Consider the following 12,500-nt stretch of genomic DNA (forward strand, 5'->3'; position numbering starts at 1 on the left):
AACCAGTTGTTGTTGATACCTTCTTCTCGGTTCCTTCTTCCATAACCAGAGCTTGGAGAGGGAAGAGATAAGAGGGCCCTATGGAGAATGTGGTTAGAAATCCATAATAGAGTCCGACCACAACGACCGAATTGATTATCTACATGCCTAAGGATACTAGATTACCTAGTAGAAAAGATTGAAAAATCATCACAAACCTCCCTTATTTCTTTTGTATTGCAATTTCTGGATTATTATATGATGATTTTTGAACTTTCCATATATAGAAAAGAAATAGAAAGAGATAGACTAGAAACGACACCTGTTATGTCAATGACACCAAAGGGATATTAAATGAATGGAATTGGGATATGGATGAAATATAATGAAATAGAGCCACTTTGAGGTTCCCTCTGAAATGAGGCATGTAAGGGAGCCACTACGAAGAAGTTTCAGGGAGTTACAAAGGAAGTTTCGAACTCATATTGGTCATGGGTTGGGAACAGGAATTGAACTCTATGAGATCGAATCTCCTGTTGTTCCTCAGTAGCTCAGTGGTAGAGCGGTCGGCTGTTAACCGATTGATCGTAGGTTCGAATCCTACTTGGGGAGATTTGATTGATTCTGAATTAAAGAATTCAGAATAAAGGGGCTCGCTTTGCCCGTTAAGAGTAGGTAACCCGTTCCCTATCTTTATTTCTATTGCATTCTATCTCATCGTATCACATTCTCTTCTGCAAGATTAGAAAATCACCATCAATACCTCGATCTAGGTCCGAGATAATACCCCAGAGAAATGAGGCCCACCAGTTTAACGGTCAGGGAAATTTCTTATAGAATTTCAAGAAATATTATTGATTTATTGAATATTCCTTATTTTGCATAATATACCTTATAACTTCAGCTATTTATTAACAAGGTACTGAAATTAAATTATTATAACTACTATCTACGTTATTACCTATCCCAATAATGTATCAGTTATTGAATTTAAGTTACATAATAGCCTAAACTAAGAATTCGTTATTTTATATATGGTCCGAAAGCCTATGGGGCTGCTATATTTGAAATGTTTAATAATATAAGTTCCTGCCAATTTAAACTAAAACCCCAGACAAAATGAGTACCTAGAAAAAAAGGCCATATGCCGATAATGAAGAACCATAGTACTGAATTACCTGGGATGCCTGTGCCCATAAGAAATCGCGGAGCCACCCATTAATAGTAATAGAACTTTGTGCAAAGTTTCCTCCCGTGATATGAGTTACTACCCCTTGATCACTTACACTGCCCCAAACATCTGACTGTATTTTCCAACTGAAATGGAATATTACTACCGAAATTGCATTGTACATCCAGAATAGTCCTAAGAAGACATGATCCCAGGCTGATACTTGACATGTACCCCCTCTTCCAGGTCCATCACAAGGAAAACGAAAACCAAGATTTGCTTTATCCGGTATCAAACGGGAACTGCGAGCAAATAGAACACCTTTCAAGAGTATCAATACTGTCACATGAATCGTAAATGCATGAATGTGATGTACCAAGAAATTCGCGGTTCCTAATAGAATAGGCAACAAAGCCACCTTGCCACCCACTGCCACTAAATCACCACCCCCCTAAGTTAAACTGGTACTTGCTGTTGCACCAGGAGCCGTTGCACCAGGTGCTAAAGCATGGGTGTTTTGTATCCATTGAGCAAAAATGGGTTGTAATTGTATAGCGGTATCTGAAAACATATCTTGAGGACGCCCTAAAGAACTTATGGTATCATTATGAATATACAAACCAAAACTGTGAAAGCCTAGAAATATACATGCCCAGTTGAGATGGGATATGATTGCATCACGATGTCTAAGGACACGGTCTAATAGATCATTGTACCGAGTAGTTGGATCATAATCTTTTACCACAAAAATGGCTGCATGCGCGGCAGCACCAACTATGAGAAATCCACCAATCCACATGTGATGTGTGAACAATGACAGTTGTGTACCATAGTCAGTAGCTAGATACGGATAAGGTGGCATGGAATACAGATCACCATTAATAAGATATAGCCCAATGTCACGAATATGTATTATTATGAAATGTTTCTTCATATCAGACCAGGTTATTAATAAATTGGTAAATATATATTGTTGAGTAAATATTTCTTAGTTATTTTGTCCACAGCGTTAATCATTTAATGTGAATTATTAAACTTTCAAAAATTGTACTCAATATTTCTTTCTTTGGCTGAGCGGCATGTATTTCCACGGTGCTCGTTTTTCTAATTATGAAGTGTGGCTAAGTGATCCAACTCACATTGGGCCTAGTGCACAGGTGGTTTGGTTGAACAAAAAGTGGATATGGTTGCTAAAAAACCATTATCAACAGAAATTGACGAGTTCTTAACTTTAATCAATGAATTTGGTAACGAACCAAAATCGAGTTTAAATTTGAAAGACCTTTCTCTATTTTCAGACCAAGAACAGGGAAGAGTGAATTCAGAAAAAAGAACTAAATTTGTAAAATTTGTATTCAATGCAATTGATCTTAATGGGACAACATCTGGAAAAAAACGATTGGAATAAAAGAAATCAGTAAAAAAAAATACCTCGTTGGTCACATAAATTAATCACCGAATTGGAACAACAATCGGGTGACTATCAAGAGGGCGTACCACTTGATCATCAAATTCGTTCAAGAAAAGCCAAACGTGTAGTGATTTTTACTGCCAACAACCAGAATAACGATCCTGATACCAAAGATACTGATACCGCAGATCAAGATCAAACAAAGGAAGTGGCTTTAATACGCTATTCGCAACAACCAGATTTTCGGCGAGGTATAATCAAAGGCTCTATGCGGGCTCAAAGGCGCAAAACAGTTATTTGGAAACTCTTTCAAGCAAATGTGCATTCCCCCCTTTTTCTTGACAGAATAACCCCCCCCCTTTCTTTTTTCTTTTGATATCTCTGGACTGATTAAACTAATTTTTCGAAATTGGTCAGGTAAAGAAGGAGAAATCAAGATTCTAGAGTCTAGAGAAGAACAAACAAAAAAAGAAGAGAAAAAGGAAAAGGACAAAAAAGGGGAGAACAAAAGAAAGGAAAAAGCACGGATAGAGATAGCAGAAGCTTGGGATACCATTCCTTTTGCGCAAATAATAAGAGGTTACATGTTAATAACTCAATCAATTCTTCGAAAATATATTGTATTACCTTCATTGATAATAGCCAAAAATCTTGGGCGTATGTTATTCTTGCAACTTCCTGAATGGTCTGAAGATTTGCAGGAATGGAATAGAGAAATGCATATTAAATGTACTTATAATGGTGTTCAATTATCAGAAACAGAATTTCCGTATAATTGGTTAAAAGATGGCATTCAGATCAAAATATTATTTCCTTTTTGTCTGAAACCTTCGCATATATCTAAACTGTACTCTTCCCGTAGAGAGCTAATGAAAAAGAAAAAACAAAAAGATGATTTTTGTTTTTTAACAGTCTGGGGAATGGAAGCTGAACTTCCCTTTGGTTCTCCCCAAAAACGCCCTTCCTTTTTAAAGCCCATTTTTAAGGAACTCGGAAAAAAATTGGAAAATTCGAATTATTATATATCTTAATAATCCTCACAGGTCTATCCTATTCTTATCCAATCTTAACGAATTTACTAAACTAAAAATATAAGGTACTAGAATATGAAACATACAAACATCTTTTGCCACATATTTAGTCCTACATCTATGAAATAAATTCGTGATTTATTACTAATAAATTCGGAAATCTAGCTAATCATAATATTCGAAATACATTGGGCTAATAGATAAATTTAATATGCTTATAATATACAGTAAATTATGTATATTTTAATTATCACTTCTACATTATTTTAAATTTATTATATATATATATATATATATATATATATATATATATAATAAATAAAATAAAAGGAAAAGGTATACATAATTATTATTGTTTACTATTAAATTCATAATATAAATTATAACACTTTGATATTTATTATGCATAATAAATCATTGGTTCTCATAAATATTGAGGCCCATATCTAGTATTTATTTCATATTCGGCCCAGTATACCTTTAGACATTGGAATTTATAACTTTGATAATCTTCAAAAGATTATCAATTTGTTTACGCTAGATATTTCTTAGTTCACTGTTATAAAGATTTCTTAATAAAGTAAATATTCTTTATTAAGAATATGCAAGGGTATTATGTATTCACGAAAATACATTAACTGATCTATCACACAGATTAGAATCCATGGATTCTTATAAATTCGGTAGGTTTCTGTTAGGAAATCTTTATTGGTTCTACCTCCTATTTTTTATGAAGAGAATGAATCTTTTTCTCGAAGGATCAGAAAAAAATGGGTCCGGATCTCCTGTGGGAATGATTTGGAAGATCCAAAACCAAAAATAGTGGTATTTGCTAGCAACAACATAATGGAGGCAGTCACTCAATATAGATTGATCCGAAATCTGATTCAAATCCAATATAGTACCTATGGGTACATAAGAAATGTATTGAATCGATTCTTTTTAATGAATAGATCCGATCGCAACTTCAAATATTGAATTCAAAGGGATCAAATAGGAAAGGATACTCTGAATCGTAGAACTATAATGAAATATACGATCAACCAATATTTATCGAATTTGAAAAAGAGACAGAAGAAATGGTTCGACCCTCTTATTTTGATTTCTCGAACCGAGAGATCCATGAATCGGGATCATGATGCATATAGATACAAATGGTCTAATGGGAGCAAGAATTTCCAGGAACATTTGGAACAGTCCGTTTCGGAGCAGAAGAGCCGTTTTCAAGTAGTGTTCGATCGATTACGTATTAATCAATATTCGATTGATTGGTCTGAGGTTATCGACAAAAAAAAATTGTCTAAGCCACTTTGTTTCTTTTTGTCCAAGTCACTTCTTTTTTTGTCCAAGTTGCTTTTCTTTTTGTCTAACTCACTTCCTTTTTTCTGTGTGAGTTTCGGAAATATCTCCATTCATAGGTCCGAGATCTACATCTATGAATAGAAAGGTCCGAATGATCAACTCTGCAATCAGTTATTAGAATCAATAGGTCTTCAAATTGTTCATTTGAAAAAATTGAAACCCTTCTTATTGGACGATCATGCTACTTCCCAAAAATCAAAATTCTTAATCAATGGAGGAATAATATCACCATTTTTGTTAAGATACCAAAGTGGATGATTGACTCATTCCATACTAGAAATAATCGCAGGAAATCCTTTGATAACCCGGATTCGTATTTCTCAATGATATTCCACGATCAAGACAATTGGCTGAATCCCGTGAAACCATTTCATAGAAGTTCATTGATATCTTCTTTTTATAAAGAAAATCGACTTCGATTCTTGAATAATCCACATCACTTCTGCTTCTATTGGAACACAAGATTCCCCTTTTCTATGGAAAAGACCCATATCAATAATTCTGATTTTACGTATGGACAATTCCTCAATATCTTGTTCATTCGCAACAAAATATTTTCTTTGTGCATCGGTAAAAGAAAACATGTTTTTTTGGGGGAGAGATACTATTTCACCAATCGAGTCACAGGTATCTAACATATTGATACCTAACGACTTTCCACAAAGTGGTGACGAAACGTATAACTTGTACAAATCTTTCCATTTTCCAAGTCGATCCGATCCATTCGTTCGTAGAGCTATTTACTCGATCGCAGACATTTCTGGAACACCTCTAACAGAGGGGCAAATAGTCAATTATGAAAGAACTTATTATCAACCTCTTTCAGATATGAATCTATCTGATTCAGAAGGGAAGAACCTGCATCAGTATCTCAATTTCAATTCAAACATGGGTTTGATTCACACTCCATGTTCTGAGAAAGATTTATCATCTGAAAAGAGGAAAAAACGGAGTCTTTGTCTAAAAAAATGCATTGAGAAAGGGCAGATGTATAGAACCTTTCAACGAGATAGTGCTTTTTCAAATCTCTCAAAATGGAATCTATTCCAAACATATATGTCATGGTTCCTTACTTCGACAGGGTACAAATATCTAAATTTGATATTTTTAGATAATTTTTCAGACCTATTGCCAATAATAAATAGCAGTCAAAAATTTGTACCCATTTTTCATGATATTATGCATGGATCAGGTATATCATGGCAAATTCTTCAGAAAAAATTGTGTCTTCCACAATGAAATCTGATAAGTGAGATCTTGAGTAAGTGTTTACATAATCTTCTTCTGTCCGAAGAAATGATTCATCGAAATAATGAGTCACCATTGATATCGACACATCTGAGATTGCTAAATGCTCGAGAGTTCCTCTATTCAATCCTTTTCCTTCTTCTTGTTGCTGGATATCTCGTTCGTACACATCTTCTCTTTGTTTCCCGGGCCTCTAGTGAATTACAGGCCGTGAACTTTTTGTACGTCGTATGCCTATTTTTTTTGAAACATCTCCGGTCGTTTTGGTAGATGGCGATGGAATTGTTAGAGCCGATGTTCCTTTTAGAAGGGCAGAATCGAAGTATAGTGTTGAACAAGTAGGTGTAACTGTTGAGTTCTACGGCGGTGAACTCAACGACGTCAGTTATAGTGATCCTGCTACTGTGAAAAAATATGCTAGACGTGCTCAATTGGGTGAAAATTTTGAATTAGATCGTGCTACTTTGAAATCCGATGGTGTTTTTCGTAGCAGTCCAAGGGGTTGGTTTACTTTTGGGCATGCTTCGTTTGCTTTGCTCTTCTTCTTCGGACACATTTGGCATGGTGCTAGAACCTTGTTCAGAGATGTTTTTTGCTGGCATTGACCCAGATTTAGATGCTCAAGTCAAATTTGGAGCATTCCAAAAACTTAGAGATCCAACTACAAAAAGACAGGGAATCCACAATACAGATTAGGATCCTCCCCTAATCTGTTATAAATTCCAGTTAGATATTAGGGATTAAGATTATAACTGATAGACACTAATTTCTTAACCAAGGTTGAATATTACTTAAAAATTGGATAACATTGTAAAAATAGTGTGAACAAATTATTATGAATTTTAGGCTAAATATAAATTATCCATACCATATTATTATGACAAATCTTTTTGGTACAATAATATATATATATATATATATATATATATATATATATATATATATATATATATATATATATATATATATATATAGATTATTCATTAATCCGGATTGCACATCGTTGTTGTAACGACCCGACCGGTCGTTTTGAGTTTTTGCGCTTTGATCGCCAGTTCTCGGGCATGACTTGCCCCGTGTTATGTATTATGACTGATGTAGATCGTTGGTTTTGGTTTTCAGAAAAAAAAAATCGGAATGAATTTGAAAGAATAGTCTCAGTTGAAAGCTTTGAATTTGAAAGGTTTGAGCAAGAGTTGACTTATGTATAAATGATCTCGGATCGGAATTTTTATGATTTGTCTAGCTCCATTAGGTGATTTATGACTTAGGAGCGCGATCGTAATTGGTTTTGGAGGTCCGGTGTGGAATTTGGCTTGAGTTGGCGAAAGTAGTATTTTAGCGATTTCCGATTGATAGGTGAGATTTTGATCCAAGGGTCGGAATGGAATTCCGAGAGTTTCTGTAGCTTCATTATGTGATTTGGTATGTGTGTGCAAAATTTCATGTCATTCGGAGGTGATTTGGTCGGGTTTTGATCAAATGCGTGTTTCGGAAGTTTTTGGAAAACTTAGGCTTGAATTCGATGTGAATTGATGGTTTTGATGTTGTTTGAGGTATTTTGTTGATTGGAAAAAGTTTGAATGATGTTATGGGGTGTGTTGGCATGTTTGGTCGGGGTCACATGAGGCTCGAATAAGTTTTGGAAGAGTTTTTGGAAGATTTTTGCCGTTTTGAGCATAAGCACGTAATGATCCAAAGGTCCATTTTTAGTTCTAGAGATTGAAATTTGATTTCGAGACTTCCGGAATTTTGATAATGAATTATAGGATTGATCTGGAAAGTTTGGTCTAATTTCATCAAGTCGCGATTGAATTTTTTACGCGAAACATCTGTTAATTGTTTAACGAGCGAAATGGATACCGCACTGAGCAAACGAGCTCCGAACTGAGTTTCGATTGAAGGACTATGTTCGTATCATTATTTGTGACTCACAGGAACAAGAATTATCGAATTCAGAGTTCGTACAGTGGTGCAGAAGGTTCTGGTGTGCACCTTTAGCGACCAGATTTGGCACCTTTAGCGACCGGAAAGGTCTTTTAGCGACCAGAATGGATTTTATTAGTGTTGTTCTTTTTTTTAGCTCATTTTCACGTTTTTCTTATGAAAGAACACGGCTTGGGGCGATTTTTGAGCAAGAAATCATGGGAAATCTTGAGGTAAGTCATTTGTGATCATTTCTACTCCATAATATTGAATTATCATCGAATAATCCGACTAGATTACATATTTTTGAGGAGTAAATTGGGGATTTAGGACTAGGGATTTGAAAATAAGATTTGAAGATTTGAGGGTCGAGTTGATGTACGATTTTGGTAAATTTTATATGTATAGACTCGTGGCGAGATAAGGAATCCGTTGATGTTAATTTTTCTGAATTTCGAGAAGTGGGCCCGGGGCTTGGGTTTTGCCAAATTTCGGGATTTTGATGTTTTTCAGTTATTTTCGGTTGGGTATTGTTCCTACAGCATAATGTGACATATTCGTTCTGATTTTGGATAGATTCGACGCACGAAGAGGCCAATTCGAGAGGCAAGGGCATAGCGAGCTAGACTTTTGGCCGTCTTGAGGTGAGTAATTGATGTAAATGATGTCCTGAGGGTTTGAAATCCCGGAATTTCACATCGTAACGCTATATTGAGGTTACTTGCACGCCGGATAACGGGCGTGGGGTAGAGCACCATTGGAGATTGTGACTTGGTCCGTCCCGAGAGATGTTTTTACCGTGTTTTCTACTTGAACTAAATTTTGAGAATCATCCTTACTTAGATTTGATTGTTACATTTGGGCTTCTTGCCAATTATTTGAATCCTTCAGGGATTGATATCACTGTTTTCGCATATTTTGCATATCATTTGATCTCAGTCCAAGGTTTTAAATACTGTTTTCCAAACTCAACCATCTTTCTAAGACTTGAAAACTTAAATAATATTTCTAAATGATATTTCGGGCTGAGAACTATTGTTTTACGAATGCCCAAGGGGCTTATGATGATTTCTGGACTGAGCATGGATTGGACTGCGCACCGCAACAGTGTTACATTGATATTGAGGCCGAGAGTCTAGTTGATTACATTGATATTGAGGCCGAGAGCCTGGGTGATTATACTGATATTGATATGAGGCAGAGGGCCTAGATTTGATGCCACGAGATGGCTTGATATTGCACTTGGGTTGTAGGAGCCCCTCCGGAGTCTGTACACACCCCCAGTGAGCGCCATCGACGATAAATAAATATGGATGGCTCGGGCTGCACGCCGCAGTGGGTACCAGAGGGTACCGTCATATGCATTGCATTGCACTCATGCATTTATTCCTTATCTGCATTATCTGCCATAATAATTATGTGCTCTTATTTCATTGACTGGTTGCTTCATACTGTTCTGAGCCTGAGGGGCTGATACTGTTCTGAGATACTGAGCCCGAGGGGCAGATTTCTACTTATTATTTTGATACTGAGCCTGAGGGGCAGATTTCTACTTATTATTTTGATACTGAGCCCGAGGTGCAGATTTCTAATTATTATTTTGATACTGAGCCCGAGGGGCAGATTTCTACTTGTTATTTTGATACTGCGCCCGAAGGGCAGATTTCTAGTTGTTGTTTTGATATTGAGCCCGAGGGGCAGATTTCTACTCATCATTTTACTGCCAAATTACATGTTTTACTGGTTTAAAAGAAATTTCACATGATGTTTCACTGAATTGTTATTTTAAATGATTTCACTGCTTCTGTATAGAATGTTGTGTGCCTTAACGTGTTTTCTTACCTTCAGTCATTATTTATATTTATTACTCACTGGGTCGGAGTACTCACATTACTCCCTGTACCATGTGTGCAGGTACAGTTATTCCTGAGGCATAGAGCGAGTTTTCTGTTGTTTAGTTTTCATCGGAGTTATCGAGGTAGCTGCATGGCGTTCGCAGACCCGTTTTCTCCCTTATCTTCTGTTATTTATGATATCTTCAGACTTTGTTCCTAATTCCATACTTTGTAGAATTTTAGTAAACTCTGTAGTAGATCATGACTTGTGACACCCCGGTTAGGGCTGAGTTGGGTTGGATTTCCGTATTTTATCTACACTTTCCGCTATTGGATATTATTAAATCATGTTTATACTATAATTGTGTTAATTAATTGTCTTAAAAGGATGAATTGGGTTGAATGGCTGGCCTTGTCTTCATGAGAGGCGCCATCACGACCAGGTTCGGGAATTGGGTCGTGACATTATGTTACTATATATTCGTGTATTACTATGGGATTATCCCAATGTTTATCATTGATAATCTAGCTATATTGTGTAATATCAAAGTATACTCGTTGAAAACATATCATAATCGCTAGTAACGATTATAATATTTATAATATAAGATTACGAGTTTATGGTAATAGATATTACTAATTTATGGTAAATTTATAAGAATATTACACTATCAATAAGTTTACTTTGATTAATATTATGAATATTATAATAGTTTTATTATAATATTTAGCTAGTTCATAATATATCTCTGAATAAAGATAAATTTAATATGACTCATGATTTTACCAATGTTAGTCTTACCAATTAAAGAACATACCAAATAAAAGATATGAGTTTGATAGGAAAATTAATATATATATATATATATATATATATATATATATATAAATTAATCATCAGTCACCATCAATCTTATACTTTTTTACCATGAATATTAAATATTTTCTAATATAATTATCATAGATTAACCTATTTTTACTATTAATTAAAAAAAGTGGGGCCTAGATTCGGGGGCTCTTGCTATAGCCGAACGCGAGGGAAGGGTCGTTTATACCAATACTGACAAGATTCCTTTAGCAGGTAATGGAGATATTCTAAGCATTCCATTAGTTATATATCAACGTTCCAATAAAAATACTTGTATGCATCAAAAACTCCAGGTTCCTCGGGGTAAATGCATTAAAAAGGGACAAATTTTAGTGGATGGTGCTGCTACGGTTGGTGGCGAACTTGCTTTGGGGAAAAATGTATTAGTAGCTTATATACCGTGGGAGGGTTACTATTCTGAAGATGCAGTACTTATTAGCGAGCGCTTGGTATATGAAGATATTTATACTTCTTTTCACATACAGAAATATGAAATTCAGACTCATGTGACAAGCCAAGGCCCTGAAAAAGTAACTAATGAAATACGCATTTAAAAGCCCATTTACTCCGCAATTTAGATAAAATGAAATTGTGATGCTTGGATCTTGGGTAGAGACGGGTGATATTTTAGTAGGTAAATTAACACCCCAGGTCGTGAAAGAATCGTCGTATGCCCCGGAAGATAGATTGTTACGAGCTATACTTGGTATTCAGGTATCTACTTCAAAAGAAACTTGTCTAAAACTACCTATAGGTGGCAGGGGTCGGGTTATTGATGTGAGGTGGATCCAGAAAAGGGGTGGTTCTAGTTATAATCCTGAAACGAGTCGTGTATATATTTTACAGAAACACGAAATCAAAGTAGGCGATAAAGTAGCTGGAAGACACGGAAATAAAGGTATCATTTCCAAAATTTTGCCTAGACAAGATATGCCTTATTTACAAGATGGAAGATCTGTTGATATGGTCTTTAACCCATTAGGAGTACCTTCACGAATAAATGTAGGACAGATATTTGAATGTTCACTAGGGTTAGCAGGGAGTCTGCTAGACAGACATTATCGAATAGCACCTTTTGATAAGAGATATGAACAAGAAGCTTCGAGAAAACTTGTGTTTTCTGAATTATATGAAGCCAGTAAGCAAACAGCGAATCCATGGGTATTTGAACCCGAATATCCAGGAAAAAGCAGAATATTTGATGGAAAGACGGGGAATCCTTTTGAACAACCCGTTATAATAGGAAATCCTTATATCATGAAATTAATTCATCAAGTTGATGATAAAATCCATGGGCGCTCCAGTGGACATTATGCGCTTGTTACACAATAACCCCTTAGAGGAAGAGCCAAACAGGGGGACAGCGGGTAGGAGAAATGGAGGTTTGGGCTCTAGAAGGGTTTGGGGTTGCTCATATTTTACAAGAGATGCTTACTTATAAATCGGATCATATTAGAGCTCGCCAGGAAGTACTTGGTACTACGATCATTGGGGGAACAATACCTAATCCCGAAGATGCTCCAGAATCTTTTTGATTGCTCGTTCGAGAACTACGATCTTTAGCTCTGGAACTGAATCATTTCCTTGTATCTGAGAAGAACTTCCAGATTAATAGGAAGGAAGCTTAATCGGAATGAATAATAATTTTTCTTCTATGATCGATCGATAT

The 12,500-nt window shown here is 35.7% G+C and overlaps 1 non-coding gene and 1 pseudogene across 1 annotated transcript; one reads left to right on the forward strand and one right to left on the reverse strand.

The window, feature by feature from the left end:
* Positions 1–145, reverse strand: part of LOC142163186 (photosystem I P700 chlorophyll a apoprotein A1-like) — a 12,395-nt pseudogene extending 12,250 nt beyond the window's left edge.
* Positions 146–519: 374 nt separating this feature from the next.
* Positions 520–591, forward strand: TRNAN-GUU (transfer RNA asparagine (anticodon GUU)). Its single transcript has one exon. It is a non-coding gene; the product is annotated as a tRNA-Asn (tRNA).
* Positions 592–12,500: the final 11,909 nt, after the last annotated feature.

The sequence above is a fragment of the Nicotiana tabacum genome, chromosome 8 (assembly GCF_000715075.1).
Source record: "Nicotiana tabacum cultivar K326 chromosome 8, ASM71507v2, whole genome shotgun sequence".
NCBI classification, from domain to species: domain Eukaryota; kingdom Viridiplantae; phylum Streptophyta; class Magnoliopsida; order Solanales; family Solanaceae; genus Nicotiana; species Nicotiana tabacum.